This window comes from Protopterus annectens, chromosome 4.part0 (genome assembly GCF_019279795.1).
Source record: "Protopterus annectens isolate FY-2018-M chromosome 4.part0, PAN1.0, whole genome shotgun sequence".
NCBI lineage: Eukaryota > Metazoa > Chordata > Ceratodontiformes > Protopteridae > Protopterus > Protopterus annectens.
Genome location: NC_056733.1, coordinates 644,692,394 through 644,707,593, shown reverse-complemented (window position 1 = coordinate 644,707,593; position 15,200 = coordinate 644,692,394). Strand labels below are relative to the sequence as shown.

The 15,200-nt window shown below is 46.1% G+C and overlaps 1 protein-coding gene across 1 annotated transcript in view; it reads right to left on the bottom strand.

The window, feature by feature from the left end:
- Window positions 1-15,200, bottom strand: part of SETD1B (SET domain containing 1B, histone lysine methyltransferase) — a 1,665,584-nt gene that overhangs the window by 316,904 nt on the left and 1,333,480 nt on the right. The gene's annotated exons all lie outside the window — the stretch shown is intronic.

Below are 15,200 nucleotides of genomic sequence, written 5' to 3'. Positions count from 1 at the left end.
CTCAGATAGTTCTGAGGTAATAGAAGCTTGATCTGAGGAAGGGTAGTCTTCCTCTAATCTGGGCCTTTTGTCAGAGGGGGGTTGAGAACCCCTGATAAAAGTAATCAAATCCTCAGCCATTTTAAGCACCTGTTTTTTAGGCATGGTGCCTTGAGAGGGTGTCTGAGAAACCTGTTTTGTGGTTTTCATGGCTGTTTTAGATTTAGTGAAGGCTTTAATAGAGAAGGAGGAAGGCCTGAAGACCCCTTGAGAAATGGCAGGCCTGTCTAAATTCTGAGTTTCTCCACCAGGAGTGGCGTCGGTATCTGTAGTAGGAATGGGGGCCGAGGAGCCTGCGACCTCGGGTACTGAAGACACCGGTAATGCATTGTCATCGGTACTCAGGGGCTGCGTAGGCACCTCGCTGAGTACCGGAGAACCGGTAGTCGGCCTTCGCGTGGTATTAGTAGGTGGTGCGGACCTCATATGCCGGTCCTTATCTTTGCATTTTTTGCTCAAAACTGGAGTCGGAGTATCCGATGGCATAATATAATTACATTTTTTGCCAAAAAAGTGAAGGGTGAACTCCGCCTGACACTTAATAGTGCGTTTCTTGAATCTAGCACAAAAACGGCAGGCCTAGACGTCGTGGTCTGGGCCTAAGCAAGGTATACAGTAAGAGTGGAAATCCTTATGCGGTATTTGCTTCCCACATGAAATGCAATTATTAACTTTGTCTGACATCGGTCTGAGGCAAGAAAAGTTTCCCCAACGGGGTACTTAGCTTTCAAGAAGACTTCGGCTGAAATACTTTCGCAAATCTCAGGAGCTGGCCGTCAGGGAGGAAGCGACGACAACCGACGCCGGACCTAGACTTTGGAATTCGGCCGACTGAGGACCCGCATGATGGCAGGATAACCCATCTGTTATGACTGCAGCTGTATGCACGATGAACATCAGTACTATGCTCTTCTTATTTCACTGTTGCAGTCATCACATTTGGCTTGATTCCGAAAGCTAAGGAAGGGAGTAGGTAGTTAAAAAGCCTTAGGGCCAGCTATTAAGCCCTGCAAGACTGCTGTGGCAAATCCAGCTCTGGATTTAGAAAAGATAGGCAGGTGGTAATGCTTGGTGAAGGTATGTACAGTGCTCCAGGTAGCAGCTTCCAGGATGTCCCTGGTAGGGACTCCTCTATGAAATGCCATAGAGGTAGATGCAGCCCTGGTGGAATGTGACCTTATCCCCTGTGGGGTAGGTTTTCCATGGTGCTTGTAGCAGAAATAAATGCAATGGGCTATCCATTTGGAAATGGTTTGCTTTGAAATGGCCTTCCCCTCTGCCCCTGCAGCAAAGCCATCTAGCAGCTGGTCAGATTTTCTGAGACGCTTAGTCCTATCCAAATAGAATCTAAGTTGTCTGTGCACGTCTAGAGAGTGGAGTATCCATTCCCCTTTGTTGTGTGGATTAGGGAAAAAAAGTAGGCAAATGGACTGGTTTAGGTCCACACTAGACACCACCTTGAGCATAAAGGAAGGATTAGTCCTGAGGGAAACCCTGTCTGTATGTAAGATAATGAAGGGTTCCACTACCATGAGGGCCTGTAATTCCGACACTCTTCTTGCTGAAGTGATGGCTAGAAGTAAGGCTGTTTTCCAGGAAAGGAATTTCAACACTGCTGTTGCAGCTGGCTCAAAGTGGGGAAGTGTGACCATTTCCAATACAAAGTTAAGGTCCCAGGCTAGAGTGAGTGCTCTCCTGGGGGGGTCTTAAACTTTTGGCCCCTCTAAGGAATTGTTTTAGCAAGGGGTAACAGAAGAGAGGTGGCTCAGTATCATAATGTGCTGAAATGGCAGAGGCATGAATCTTAATTGACGAGAAGGATAGGCCCTTGTGGAGCATTTCTGTTAAGTACTCTAGAATATGAGATAACCCAGCCACTGGGGATGCACAAGCCAGTGCATTTCTTTGTGCCGGTCCCAAGCTCGGATAAATGGGGAGGGTTGAGTCAGGAAGGGCATCCGGTGTAAAACTTCTCCAAATTTTTTCATGTAGTCACCAGTTAATATTTCCATACCGGATCGGTCGAGGCCCGGGTTAACAACGACCACCACCAGTACTATTAGCCAATAGGGTGCTGGCGGAAATTGGGCTACTGTTGGCCGAAGGAGGAGAAGAGGTGGAAGGCATGGCCGAAGGCAAGAAGAGAGGAGAAAGGCTGGGACTGTGGTAGTGAGGGTCAGAACTTTGAATGTTGGCAGTATGACTGGTATACGGAGAGAGCTAGCTGATATGATGGACCAAAGGAAGGTTGGTATATTGTGTGTGCAAGAGACCAGATGGAAGGGGAGTAAGGCTAGGTGTATCGGAGGTGGGTTCAAATTGTTTTATCATGGTGTGGATGGGAGGAGAAATGGCGTAGGAGTTTTTCTGAAGGAACAGTATGCGAAGAGTGTTTTGGAGGTGAAAAGGGTGTCGGATAGAGTGATGTTTATGAAGCTGGAAATTGATGGTGTAATGATTAATGTTGTTAGTGCATATGCTCCACAAGTTGGGTGTGCAATGGATGAGAAAAACATTTTGGAGTGAATTGGATGAAGTGGTGATGACTGTACCCAAGGGTTAGAGAGTGGTGATTGGAGCAGATTTAAATGGGCATGTTGGTGAAGGGAACAGTGGGGATGAGGAAGTGATGGGTAGGTATGGTGTTAAACAAAGGAATGCAGAAGGTCAGATGGTAGTGGATTTTGCGAAAAGGATGGATATGGCTGTGGTGAATACGTATTTTAACAAGAGGGAGGAGCATAGTGGGACATACAAGAGTGGAGGAAGATGCACACAGGTGGATTATATCTTATGTAGAAGGGCCAGTTTAAAGGAGATTGGAGACTGTAAAGTGGTGGCTGGAGAAAGTGTAGTTAGGCAGCATAGGATGGTGGTTTGTAGGATGATGTTGGTGATCAAGAAGAGGAGGAGGAGTGTGAGGGCAGCACCAAGGATCAAATGGTGGAAAATGAAAAAGGGTAATTGTGAGGTGGAGTTTAGGGATGAGTTAAGACAGGCACTGGGTGGCAATGAAGAGTTACCAAATAGCTGGGTAACTACAGCAGAGCTAGTAAGGGAGACGGCTAGAAAGGTGCTTGGTATCACATTGGGACAGAGGAAGGACGACAAGGAGACATGGTGGTGGAATGAGGAAGTACAGAAGAGTATGCAGGCAAAGAGGTTGGCAAAGAAGAAGTGGGATTGTCAGAGAGATGAAGAAAGTAGACAGGAGTATAAGGAGATGAGGTACATGGCAAAGAGAGAGGTGGCGAAGGATAAGGATAAGGCATATGAAGAGTTGTATGAAAGGTTGGACACTAAGGAGGGAGAAAAGGACCTGTACCAATTGGCTAAACAGAGGGACCAAGCTAGGAAAGATGTGCAGCAGGTAAAGGTGATAAAGGATAATGAGGGAAACATACTCACAAGTGAGGAGAGTGTGTTGAGGAGATGGAAAGAGTACTTTGAAGGGTTGATGAATGAAGAAAATGAGAGGGAGAGAAGGTTGGATGATGTAGGGATAGTGAATCATGAAGTACACTGGATTAGGAAGGAGGAAGTAAGGATAGCTATGAAGAGAATGAAGACTGGAAAGGCTGTTGGCCCAGATGACATACCTGTGGAAGCATGGAGGTGTTTAGGTGAAATGGCAGAGGAGTTTTTAACCAGATTGTTTAATGAAATCTTGGAAAGTGAAAGGATGCCTGTGGAATGGAGAAAATGTGTTTTGGTACTGATTTTTAAGAATAAGGGTCATGTGCAGAGCTGTAGTAACTACAGAGGGATTAAATTGATCAGTCACAGCATGACGTTATGGGAAAGAGTAGTGGAAGCTAGGTTAAGAAGGGATGCGATGATTAGTGAACAGCAGTATGGTTTCATGCCAGGAAAGAGCACTACAGATGCGATGTTTGCTCTGAGAGTGTTGATGGAGAAGTACAGAGAATGTCAGAAGGAGTTGCATTGTGTTTTTGTAGACTTGGAGAAAGCATATGACAGGGTGCCTAGAGAGGAGTTGTGGTATTGTATGAGGAAGTCAGGAGTATCAGAGAAGTATGTAAGAGTGGTACAAGATATGTACGAGGGTAGTGTGACAGCGGTGAGGTCTGTGGTGGGAGTGATGGATGCGTTTAAGATAGAGGTGGGGTTACATCAAGGATCTGCTCTGAGCCCTTTCTTATTTGCAATGGTGATGGACAGGTTGACAGACGAGATCAGACAGGAGTCCCCATGGACTATGATGTTTGCAGATGACATTGTGATCTGTAGTGAGAGTAGGGAACAGGTGGAGGAGACCCTGGAGAGATGGAGATATGCTCTAGAGAGAAGAGGAATGAAGGTCAGCAGGACTAAGACAGAATATATGTGTGTGAATGAGAGGAAGGATAGAGGAATGGTGAGGATGCAAGGAGTAGAGGTGGCGAAGGTGGATGAGTTTAAATACTTGGGGTCAATAGGTCAGAGTAACGGTGAGTGTCGAAGAGAGGTGAAAAAGAGAGTACAGGCAGGATGGAGTGGGTAGAGAAGAGTGTCAGGAGTTATTTGTGACAGACGAGTACCTGTAAGAGTGAAAGGGAAGGTCTACAAGAGGGTAGTGAGACCAGCTATGTTATATGGGTTGGAGACAGTGGCACTGACAAAAAGGCAGGAGTTTGAGCTGGATGTGGCAGAGTTAAAGATGTTAAGATTTGCACTGGGTGTGACAAGGGTGGACAGGATTAGGAATAAGTATATTAGAGGGTCAGCCCAGGTTGGAAGGTTTGGAGACAAAGCCAGAGAGGCAAGATTACGTTGGTTTGGACATGTGCTGGGAAGGGATGCGGAGTATATTGGGAAAAAGATGCTAAGGATGAAGCTACCAGGTAACAGGAAAAGAGGAAGGCCTAAGATAAGGTTTATGGATGTGGTGAGAGAGGACATGCAGGTGGTTGGTGTGACAGAGCAAGATGCAGAGGACAGGAAGAAATGGAAACAGGTGATCCGCTGTGGCGACCCCTAATGGGAACAGATGAAAGATGATGACTCTAGAATATGAGATATGCTAGGACCTGTTGTGGCCATCCCTTGAGCCCGACTCCAGGAGCAGTACCTTTTCCACTTTTCAGCATAGGATTTTCTGATACTAGGCCTCCTTGCCTCCAAAATGACATCCCCCATCTGCTTACTGAGGGATGCTACAGGAGAGCTCATGGAATTAGCCAGGCTGCACGGTTCAGGGTATGAAGGTGAGGGTGCAGAACCTGCCCGCCTGCTGGGACAGCAGGGAAGGGATCTGAGGCAGGTGCCATGGTTGTAGCAGTGTCAGACTGCACAAGAGGGGGTAACAATGCTGGTGTGGCCAGTCTTGTGCAATCAGTATTGTTCTTGGCTTGTCGTATTTGATCTTTAGTAGAACCTTCAAGAGGAGAGGCAGAGGGGGAAAGGCATAAACCAAGAGGCTTTCCCAGGTAAAGGACAGGATATCCAATTTCCAAGCTTGACTGTGGGGAGTTCTGGTGTAGAATTTATTCAATTGGTAGTTCTGAGGGGAGGCAAGCAGGTCTGTCTCTGGGGTCCCCCATTTTTTCCTCAAGAGGTTGAATATTTTGGGTTCTAGTTTCCATTTGTGTGGATTCCTGAGATTTCTGCTTAAGTCGTCTGCCAGTGAATTTTGTTTGCCTAGCAGGAATTGAGCTTGTAGGTGCACTTGGCAGCTCAAGGCTGTGCTCCACAGAGCCATGGCTAGTCTGCAGAGAGGGCACGAGTGGGTTCCCCCCTGCTTGTTTATGTACCACATAAATGTGGTGTTGTCTGTCTTTACCAATAGTTGTCCTGGGAGAATAAGGTCTTTGAAGACTGTCAGAGCATTCTGTACAGCTAACATTTCTTTTTGGTTGATATGCAGGTGCATCTGTCTCAGGTTCCATTTGCCCTGAATGCACTGCTCCGCCATGTGAGCCCCCCATGCACAGCCTGATGCATCTGTTGTTAGGGTTTGGGCAGCAGTGGGTAGAGTGAAAGGGAGTTCCTTGTTGTGGTAACAGGCCTCTGCCCACCAAAGGAACTCTGTCCTTATACAAGCAATGATAGGAATCATTGTTTCCAGGTAATGAGAATGTTGACACTATAAACTTTTTAGATACCACTGGAGTTTCTTCATATGTAGTCCTGCATATGGAATTAGCAGAATGCACAAGGCCATGAACCCCAGGGCTTGCAGTATTTTCCATGCAGATAGCTGGGTTTTTGTGGCCAATAGTTTGAAGTAGGCTGTCAGATAAACTTGTTTCTCCGGAGTGAGGAATGCCATCTGGGAAGCTGCGTTCAAGCTTGCTCCCACAAATACAATATGTTGGCAGGGTACTAGGTGAGGTTATTTTCATTGATGGTGTACCCCAGTGAGGATAGAAGTTTCTTTACAAATGCCAGGTGTTGTAATAGCAAGTCCTGGCTTTCTGCCTGAATCAGGCAATCACCCAGGAATGGGTAAATTTGAATATTTCTCTGCATGCAAAATGCAATGGCTGGAGCTAGACACTTTGTGAACACCCAGGGTACAGTAGATAAGCCAGAGGGAAGTGCAGAGAACTGAAAGTGCATGGAGCCCACCCTGAAATGCAGGTATTTGTCTGCAGTATTCTCTTATTTGGATGTGCAGGTAGGCTTCCTTTAAGTCTAGGGTTGCCAGCCAGGCATCCTTGGCTAGCATAGGAAGAAGCTGTTGAAGAGTTAGCATTTTGAATTTCGGAACTACCAGAAAGGTGTTGAGAATAGAGAGGTCCAGGATAGGATGCCAGGAGTTTTCTTTTCTGGGTACCAGAAACAGTCTTGAATAAAAACCTTGTCCTCTTAGTTCTGCTGGGACAGGTTGAATAGCCCTGACACTGAGAAGAGACAGTGCCTGCTGTTGAGCCTCCACTCATTGATTTGGGGGGAGGTCTGGCCAACCATTTGGGGTTGGTAGTGTGAGGAAGTGGAATCTGTATCCTTGGGAAACTATGCTCAAAACCCATTTTTCATGGGTAATGAGTTTCCAGTTTTTTTGCATGCAGGGCGGGCTTTCCTCATAAGGGAGCAAGTAGTTGAGCAGGGCTTGGAAGGGTTAAGGTTACGTCATTGTGCCCTTTTTCCTGTAGGGGGTGGCTTATTACTCCCTGCTTTGGAAGTGGGAGCCCCCCACTGCTTAGATCTGTGTGTAGCCTGAGACTGAAGTCTTGGGAAGTCTGCTTTTCCTGGGTTTGGACTGAAGGCTTGGAAGGGACTGGAAAGGCCCAGTTCTTTGAAGGCCAATGCCTACAGAATCTGGGAGGCTGTACTTGTAGAAAATCTAACAGTTTGCATAGATTTAGCTTTTTCCTCCATCTTTTTGAGGACTTCCTCTGCTTTGTTGCCAAAAAGGCAGTTTTGGTTTAGGGGTACATCCAGTAATTTAGCTTTAACATGAACTGGCAGGTTTTGTTCCTTAAGCCAAGCATGTCTTCTAAGTACAGACCCAGTGATAGCAGCCCTACAAGATGCTTCTAAAGCATCAAAACCATATTGCAAAGTTTGTTTACCAACTTGTTCTGCAGAATGCATTAAATCTTGCACAGTCAGGAAACAACATAAGTTTCTGTTTAAGTAGTCCCATAATATGCTGCTGATACTTTAACATATCATCATCTTCTTTCAGCTGTTCCTGTTAGGGGTCGCCACAGCAGATTACCTGTTTCCATTTCTTCCTGTCCTCTGCATCTTGCTCTGTCACACCAACCACCTGCATGTCCTCTCTCTCCACATCCATAAACCTTATCTTAGGCCTTCCTCTTTTCCTGTTACCTGGTAGCTTCATCCTTAGCATCTTTTTCCCAATATACTCAGCATCTCTCCTCAGCATGAAACTGGCAATTTAGAGCCCTAATGGCCAAAGTAGCAGAAGTGTAAACCTTTTTACCCCATCTGTCTAATACTCTAGAATCTCTCTCAGAAGGAGTAGGGTTTTTGGCAGCAGTAGCCTTAATGCCTTTTGGTCCTTGGGAAATAGTCTCTGGATCCGCAGTAGGATTCTTAAAGAGGAACTTGTGAGAGTCAGGTAATCTGTAGTACCTGTCAGGTTTTCTGGGAGCTGGAGGTAAAGTGTCTGGGGTAAGGCTATATTCCAAGAAAACATCATCTACAATAGCCAGAAAGTACAGTTTTGTACCTACCATAAATGTAGATGTCCGATAGGTATGCATCTGCAGTCCTTACATATGGGTTGTCCTGCCTCAGGCAGCCCTTCGGTCGGCCGGATTCCAAAGTCTGGGTCCGGCGTCGGCTGATGTTGCCCTTTTCCCTGACGTCAGAGCGCCTGGGGTATAAAAGCATCAGCCAACGCCATCTTCCTCAGTTTTTCTTGCCCCAGATGTCAGGTGCCCTCTAATGAAGGCTAAATTTGGAGAGATGCAAAAAATTCCAAACATGCACAGTGATATATATATATATATATATATATATATAACAAATACACCATAATAGATAACCCCAGCTAGCTAGAAAGAGGGATAACTACTCAAGGAATACCACAGAGGGGTAGGAGGGAGGGAAATCCTGACTGCAGATGCATACCTATCGGACATCTACATTTATGGTAGGTACAAAACTGTACTATGTCCTTCAAGGATGCATCTGCAGTCCTTACATATGGGTAGAATACCATAGCCAAGCTGGGGGTGGTAGGACCTAAGAAAAAGATGGTGTAGCTAAAATGCCCTGCAGGACTGCAGTAGCAAAGCCTGCTCTGGATCTGGAATATAATGGTAAGTTGTAATGCTTGGAAAATGTATGCACGGAGCTCCATGTAGCAGCTTCTAAGATGTCCTTTGTAGCCACCCCTCTTAAGAAGGCTGTGGAGGTGGCTGTGGCTCTGGTGGAATGAGGTCTAATGTTGGATGGCACAGGTTTGCCATGAAAAGAGTAACAGAATCAAATGCAATTCCCTATCCATTTTGAAATTGTCTGTTTGGAAATTGCTTTTCCTTGTACACCAGCAGCATATGCTACAAAATGCTGGTCAGTTTTCCTGTAAGTCTTAGTTCTGTCCAAGTAGTAGCGCAACTGTCTGTGAATGTCCAGTGTATGCAGAAGTTTCTCTCCTTTATTCTGTGGATTTGGAAAGAAGGTAGGCAGGTGAATAGCTTGGTTCAGTGAGACCCTGGATACCACCTTTGGCATGAATGAAGGATTGGTTCTCAATGAGACTCTGTCCTGATGAAAAGTAAGAAATGGTTGTACTGCCATGAGGGCCTGTAACTCAGATACTCTTCTTGCTGAGGTTATGGCCAGAAGGAAGGCAGGCTTCCAGGACAGGAACTGTAGTTCTGCAGATGCTGCTGGTTCAAAGGGAGGTAGAGTTAATTTTTCCAACATGAAGTTAAGGTCCCATGTAGGCACTGGTGGTTTCCTTGGAGGGTTGATGTTTTTTATCCCTCTTAAAAACTGCTTTAGCAGCGGATGAGAAAATACAGGTGGATCAGTGTTGTACTCTGCTGAAATGGCTGAAGCATGAATTTTTATGGAAGAGTAAGAGAGGCCATTATGGAGCATTTCTGCCAAGTATTCCAGGATATGTGGAATGCTCATTACTGTCGGATCTTGGCCCTTTGTGGAGTTCCAAGTGCGAAATCTTTTCCATTTTGCTGAATATGCCTTTCTTGTGGAAGGCCGCCGAGCTTCCTTGATGATATCCTTTACCCTTTTGGATAGTTTATCCAGGCGAGGAGTCAAGGTATTTTCCAGGCTGTCAGATGCAAGGTTTTTAGGATGGAGTGCAGAGTTCTGTAATTGTGCTGTGTCAGAAGAAGTGGCCATTGTGGTAGAGGCCACGGTTTCGTGCGTGACAAGCTCCTTAACAGTGGGTACCAATGTTGTCTTGGCCAGTCCGGAGCTATCAGAATCACTTTTGGTTGTTCTGTCCTGATCTTCGGTAAGACCTTGGTCATTAACGGAAGAGGTGGAAATGCATATACTGTTAGGGTATTCCAGCTGAAAGAGAGAGAGTCCACTTTCCATGCTTGTGGGTGGTATGTCCTTGTGCAGAATTTCTTCAGTTGATGGTTGTGGTGGGAGGCAAAAAGATCTTTGTCCGGCCTTCCCCATGATTGTGTTATTTGAAGAAAGGTGTCTGGGTGCAACATCCATTTGTGTGGATCCATGATGTTTCTGCTTAGGCTGTCCGCCAGTACATTGTCTTTTCCTGGTACAAACTGGGATTGCAGCTCTATATTTAGTTTTAGGGAAAGTTCCCAAAGATTCATTGCCAGCCTGCAAAGAGGGTAAGAATGGGTACCTCCTTGCTTGTTTATGTACCACATAACTGTGGTATTGTCTGTCTTTATTAGCAGGTGGCCTTGATGTAGGAAGTGCTTGAAGGCCTCGATTGAATGCAACACTGCCAGCATTTCCTTTTGGTTTATGTGCAGGCGAAATTCTGTTTGTGTCCATTGTCCTTGAATGCATCTGCTCTCCATGTGCGCTCCCCATCCATGGTCTGAGGCGTCCGTGGTAATGGTTTGGCTGATATTTGGTTTGCTGAAAGGCAGACCTATGTTTGACTGGCTTGCTTGAGCCCACCACAGAAATTATTTTTTAAGGCATGGAATGAGGGGGATCAAAGCTTCTAGGCTGTGACTGCGTTGAGACCATAGACTCCTTAGGTACCATTGTAGTTTCCTCATATACAGCCTTGCTTGTGGAATCAGAAGAATGCAAGATGCCATGAAACCCAGGGCCTGCAGTATTTTCCTTGCAGTCAGTTGGGTTTGCTTTGCCAGGTTTCTGAAGTAATCCGGTAGTTGTTCTTGTTTTTCTTCTGTGAGAAAAGCCATTTGGGTGGTTGTATCTAGTTTTGCACCCAGAAAAATTATTCTTTGGGATGGAACAAGTCTTGATTTTCGAATGTTGACTGTGTATCCTAAAGCCTGAAGTAGGCGTATGGCATAATTCAAGTGTTTTACCAATGTTTGTTGGCTGTCCACTTGTATAAGGCAGTCGTCCAGGTATGGGTATATTTGAATCCCCTGAAGTCTGCAGTGTGCAATTACTGATGCCAGGCATTTCGTGAATACTCTGGGCGCAGTAGATAAGCCAAAGGGCAATGCTGAGAATTGATAATGCTCTAAACCTGCAAGAAATCTGAGGTGTCTTCTGCAACTTTGTCTGATAGGGACATGCAGGTATGCCTCCTTGAGGTCTAGAGTTACCAGCCAAGACCCCTTGCCCAGCATGGGAAGGAGTTGCTGTAGGGTCAGCATTTTGAATTTTGGCACAATGAGATAAGTATTCAGTGCGGACAAGTCGAGAATAGGCCTCCATTGTTTTTCTTTTCTTGGGACAAGGAATAGTCTGGAATAAAATCCTTGGCCTTGTTCTGTGAGAGGAACCTTTTCTATAGCTTTCATTTGCAATAGGTTGGAAATTTGTTTTAAAGCCTCTGCCCTTTGATTCGGTGGCAGGTTTGGCATGCCTTTTCTTTTTGGTAATGTATGAAAATGGAACCTGTATCCTTTGTCTATTATTTGCAGTGTCCATTTGTCCCTTGTAATACTGTGCCAATTTTTTGAGAATAAAGATAGCTTTCCGCCCAAAGGTGCTTCCAATTGAGCCCTGGTTGGCGGGGTCAAGGTAAAGTCATTGAGTCTGTCCTTGTGCAGCAGTTGTAGGTCCTGCACTACCTCTCTGGTTAGGAGGCTGCCATTGACGTCCTCTGTAGGAGCCTCTAGCTTGCCCTCTACCTCTGGCGTGCCTGTTCTTGCCTCTTTGAAATCTCTCTGTGTCTGGAAAGGACCAATTCTTCGAGGGCCAATTCCTGCTGAATCGTGGTGGTTGGACCTGGAGAAAATCTTTGACTGTTTGTACAGATTTAGCCTTTTCCTCAAATTTCTTTAAGACCGCCTGTGCAGTGGAGCCAAATAACTTTTGCTTTTCCAGTGGCGCATCCAGAAGCTTCGCTTTAACATGATCTGGCAGGGTTTGTTCCTTCAGCCAAGCATGTCTACGTATGACTGCACCAGTCATTGCTGACCTACATGAAGCTTCCAATGCATCATAACCACACTGCAAGAAATGGTTGCTAACCTGTTGGGAGTTATGTACCAGATCCTGAAGTGACTTGCGATCTAGGGGTTCAGGTGAAGACAGTTTTTTATGCAATTCATCTAACAAAAACTCTTGGTACTGTATCATATGGAATTGACAATTTAATGCCCTCATAGAAAGAGTGGAAGTAGTATACACTTTTTTACCCCATCTCTCTAAAGCCCTGGACTCCCTTTCAGAGGGGAGTGGATTTTTAGTAGTGGCAGATGCAACCCCCTTAGGGCCCTGGGAAATAGTTTCAGGGTCAGCAGAGTGGGCCTTGTAAAGGAAATGATGCAAGTCCAGGACCCTGTAGTACCTATCAGGTTTGACAGGAGCCGGAGGAAGGGAGTCAGGGGTAATGCTAGACTCAGAGTACACATCATCAATGACATTCAAAACAGGAGGAATAGCCAAAGGTCTATGCTGAGGTAAATGCAAAAAAAGTCCTTAATCTCTTCCTGGAATCAGAGAATTCCTGGCCCTGCCATTTGAAATGCTCTCTCATGGAGTGAAGGGTCTCCCCAAAGGACAGCTCTTCAGGAGGGGAGGCAGAGGGAATAGATTCCTCTGCATCAGAATCCTCGTAGGCCATAAAGGCCTCCTCCTGGTAATCAGAAAGAGCAGAGCCATCTGAGGCCTCATCAGAGGACTGGGGATCAGTGGGATCAACCCTGGGCCTTTTGTCTAGAGGAGGATGAGAACCCCTGTCCGGATGTGGCTGAGAGCCCCTAATTAAGGAAATAAGGTCCTCAGCTAAACTTAAAATCTGTGAACCTGTAGAGGATCCCTGAGGAATAGCCTTGGAAGGCAGAGATTTTGTCTGTTTAGCAGCTTTAGCCCTTGTGAATGCCTTTATGGACATGGATGCAGGAGGCCTGGCTGCTCCATGTGCTGGTGTAGTTTTGTCTAGGGAAATGGTGTCGGATGTTTCTTGGACACCGGTTTCTGAAGGAAATTCTATAACCGACTCAGAAGAGGCCTCCGGGGCCGAAGTTGTCGGTTGTGCGGTTTCGACGGTCGGAAGTACCAAGGACTCAGTTTCAGCCGAGACCGAGACACTCGCGGTAGGCCTAGGCGTGGTTTCAGCTGAAACCACGGTCCGCGTGTGTCGGTCCTTGTCCTTCCGTTTTTTGGTTAAATGAGAAGTCGGAGACTCCGACGGCATATTGTAACAGTAACTAGCCCCAAAAAATTCCTCTGCAAACTCCACCCGACGCCTAAGAGTGCGTCGGTTGAAAGAGGCACAGGCTGTACAGGCCGAGACGTCATGGTCTGGGCCTAGGCAGGGGAGGCAGTAAGAATGGAAATCCTTATGAGGTATTTGTCTCCCACAAGTTAAGCAATTATTAACTTTAAGCGTTTGATCTGACATCGGCTGAGGCAAGAAAGAGTCCCCAACGGGGTACTTAGCTTTTGAAGTCATCGGTAACTGAAGTTACAGGAGCTGGCCGACCGGCACTTGCGAACTGCTTCTGCTTCGGGCACCACGTGGCAAGAAAGACTGGGGAAGATGGCGTCGGCTGATGCTTTTATACCCCAGGCGCTCTGACGTCAGGGAAAAGGGCGACATCAGCCAACGCCGGACCCAGACTTTGGAATCCGGCCGACCGAAGGGCTGCCTGAGGCAGGACAACCCATATGTAAGGACTGCAGATGCATCCTTGAAGGACATCAGGAGGGATAGCTAGAGGCCTGTGCTGAGGCAAGAGTAAGAATTCCCTAAGTCTCTTTTTGGACTCAGAATAGTCCTGGCTTTTCCAGCGGAAATGCTCCCTAAGGGTATGCAAAGTTTCAGAAAAAGAAAAATCTTCTGGAGGAGAAGCAGAGGGAATAGAATCCTCTGCATCAGAATCCTCATAAGTAGATAAGGGCAAATCCTGGTAATCAGAAGGAGCAGAGATATCAGACTCCTGATCAGAAGAATCAGAAAGAAAATTGGTTCTAGGTCTCTCAGAGGGGGAAGGCTGGCTTCATCCAATTAAGGTAATAAGGTCTTCAGCAATTCTAAGCATTTGTTTTTGGGGCGTATGGGCCAGAGTCATCGGTTTGGTCGTCGATTTTCTAGGCATAGTGCAAGTTTTAGGCCTGAGGAATTTGGTACTTCTAGTTGGAAATAATGCTGTCGAATGGCTTAATGAAGCCATTTTGGAGTATGGAGATCGAGAACTAAAGTATTTAGCTACAAACATAGCCCAGCGACTAATAGTCTGGGCGTTGAACAAGGCACAAAACTGACAGTGAGGGACGTCGTGGTCTGGGCCTAAACAGGTGACGCAGTAAGAATGAAAATCTTTATGAGGTATTGCTTTCCACAGACAAGACAATTGTTAATTTTTTCTGACATCGGTTAGAGCAAGAAAAAAGGATCTCCAATGGGGTACTTATCTTTTTTTGAAGACTTCGGGACTGAAACTCGAAAATGAAAACTTCAGGGGTCAGCCAACCGGCACTTGCGAACTGCTTCTGATTCGGGCATCACATGACAAGAAAGACTGAAGTAATGGCGTCGGCTGCATGTTTTATACCCCTGACGATCTGATGCCATGGAAGAAGCAACAGCATCTGACACAGAAATCCGAAGACTCCAGTATTCACGCCGGCTGAGGGCTACTTGCAGGCAGATAACTCAAATGTGATGACTGCAACAATGAAACATGAAGAACATCAAAGAGAACTTATTTGGGATGCAAACCACCCTGCACTAAGACACTTCCTACTTAAATTTATTCTAACAGAGCAGATGCACTGCTTTGGAGGTAAATTTCGTTTCTGAACAGCAAGTATTCCTTCATCCACAAACTGTACAATATTGAAGTTAAAACTTTAATGATTCATTTATGCAGGTTTTGAAAAGTTCACACTCAGGTTTATTCAGTATACTTCACTTCCTCACTTTACTGCTTTCAGCCTAAGTTTAGCAGCGCTAACAGGAGCGGCCTTAGGTCAACTGGTGCCCTAGGCAAAAGGGTTTCAGGGCGCCCCCTACAACACCACCCGGTGCCCCCATCCTGGTCTCCCTACACCAGATAAATACTAGAAAAGTGCCCCTGCTACAGCGGTGCCCTAGGCGGCCACCTAGCTGGCCTATGCCTAAGGCCGGCTAT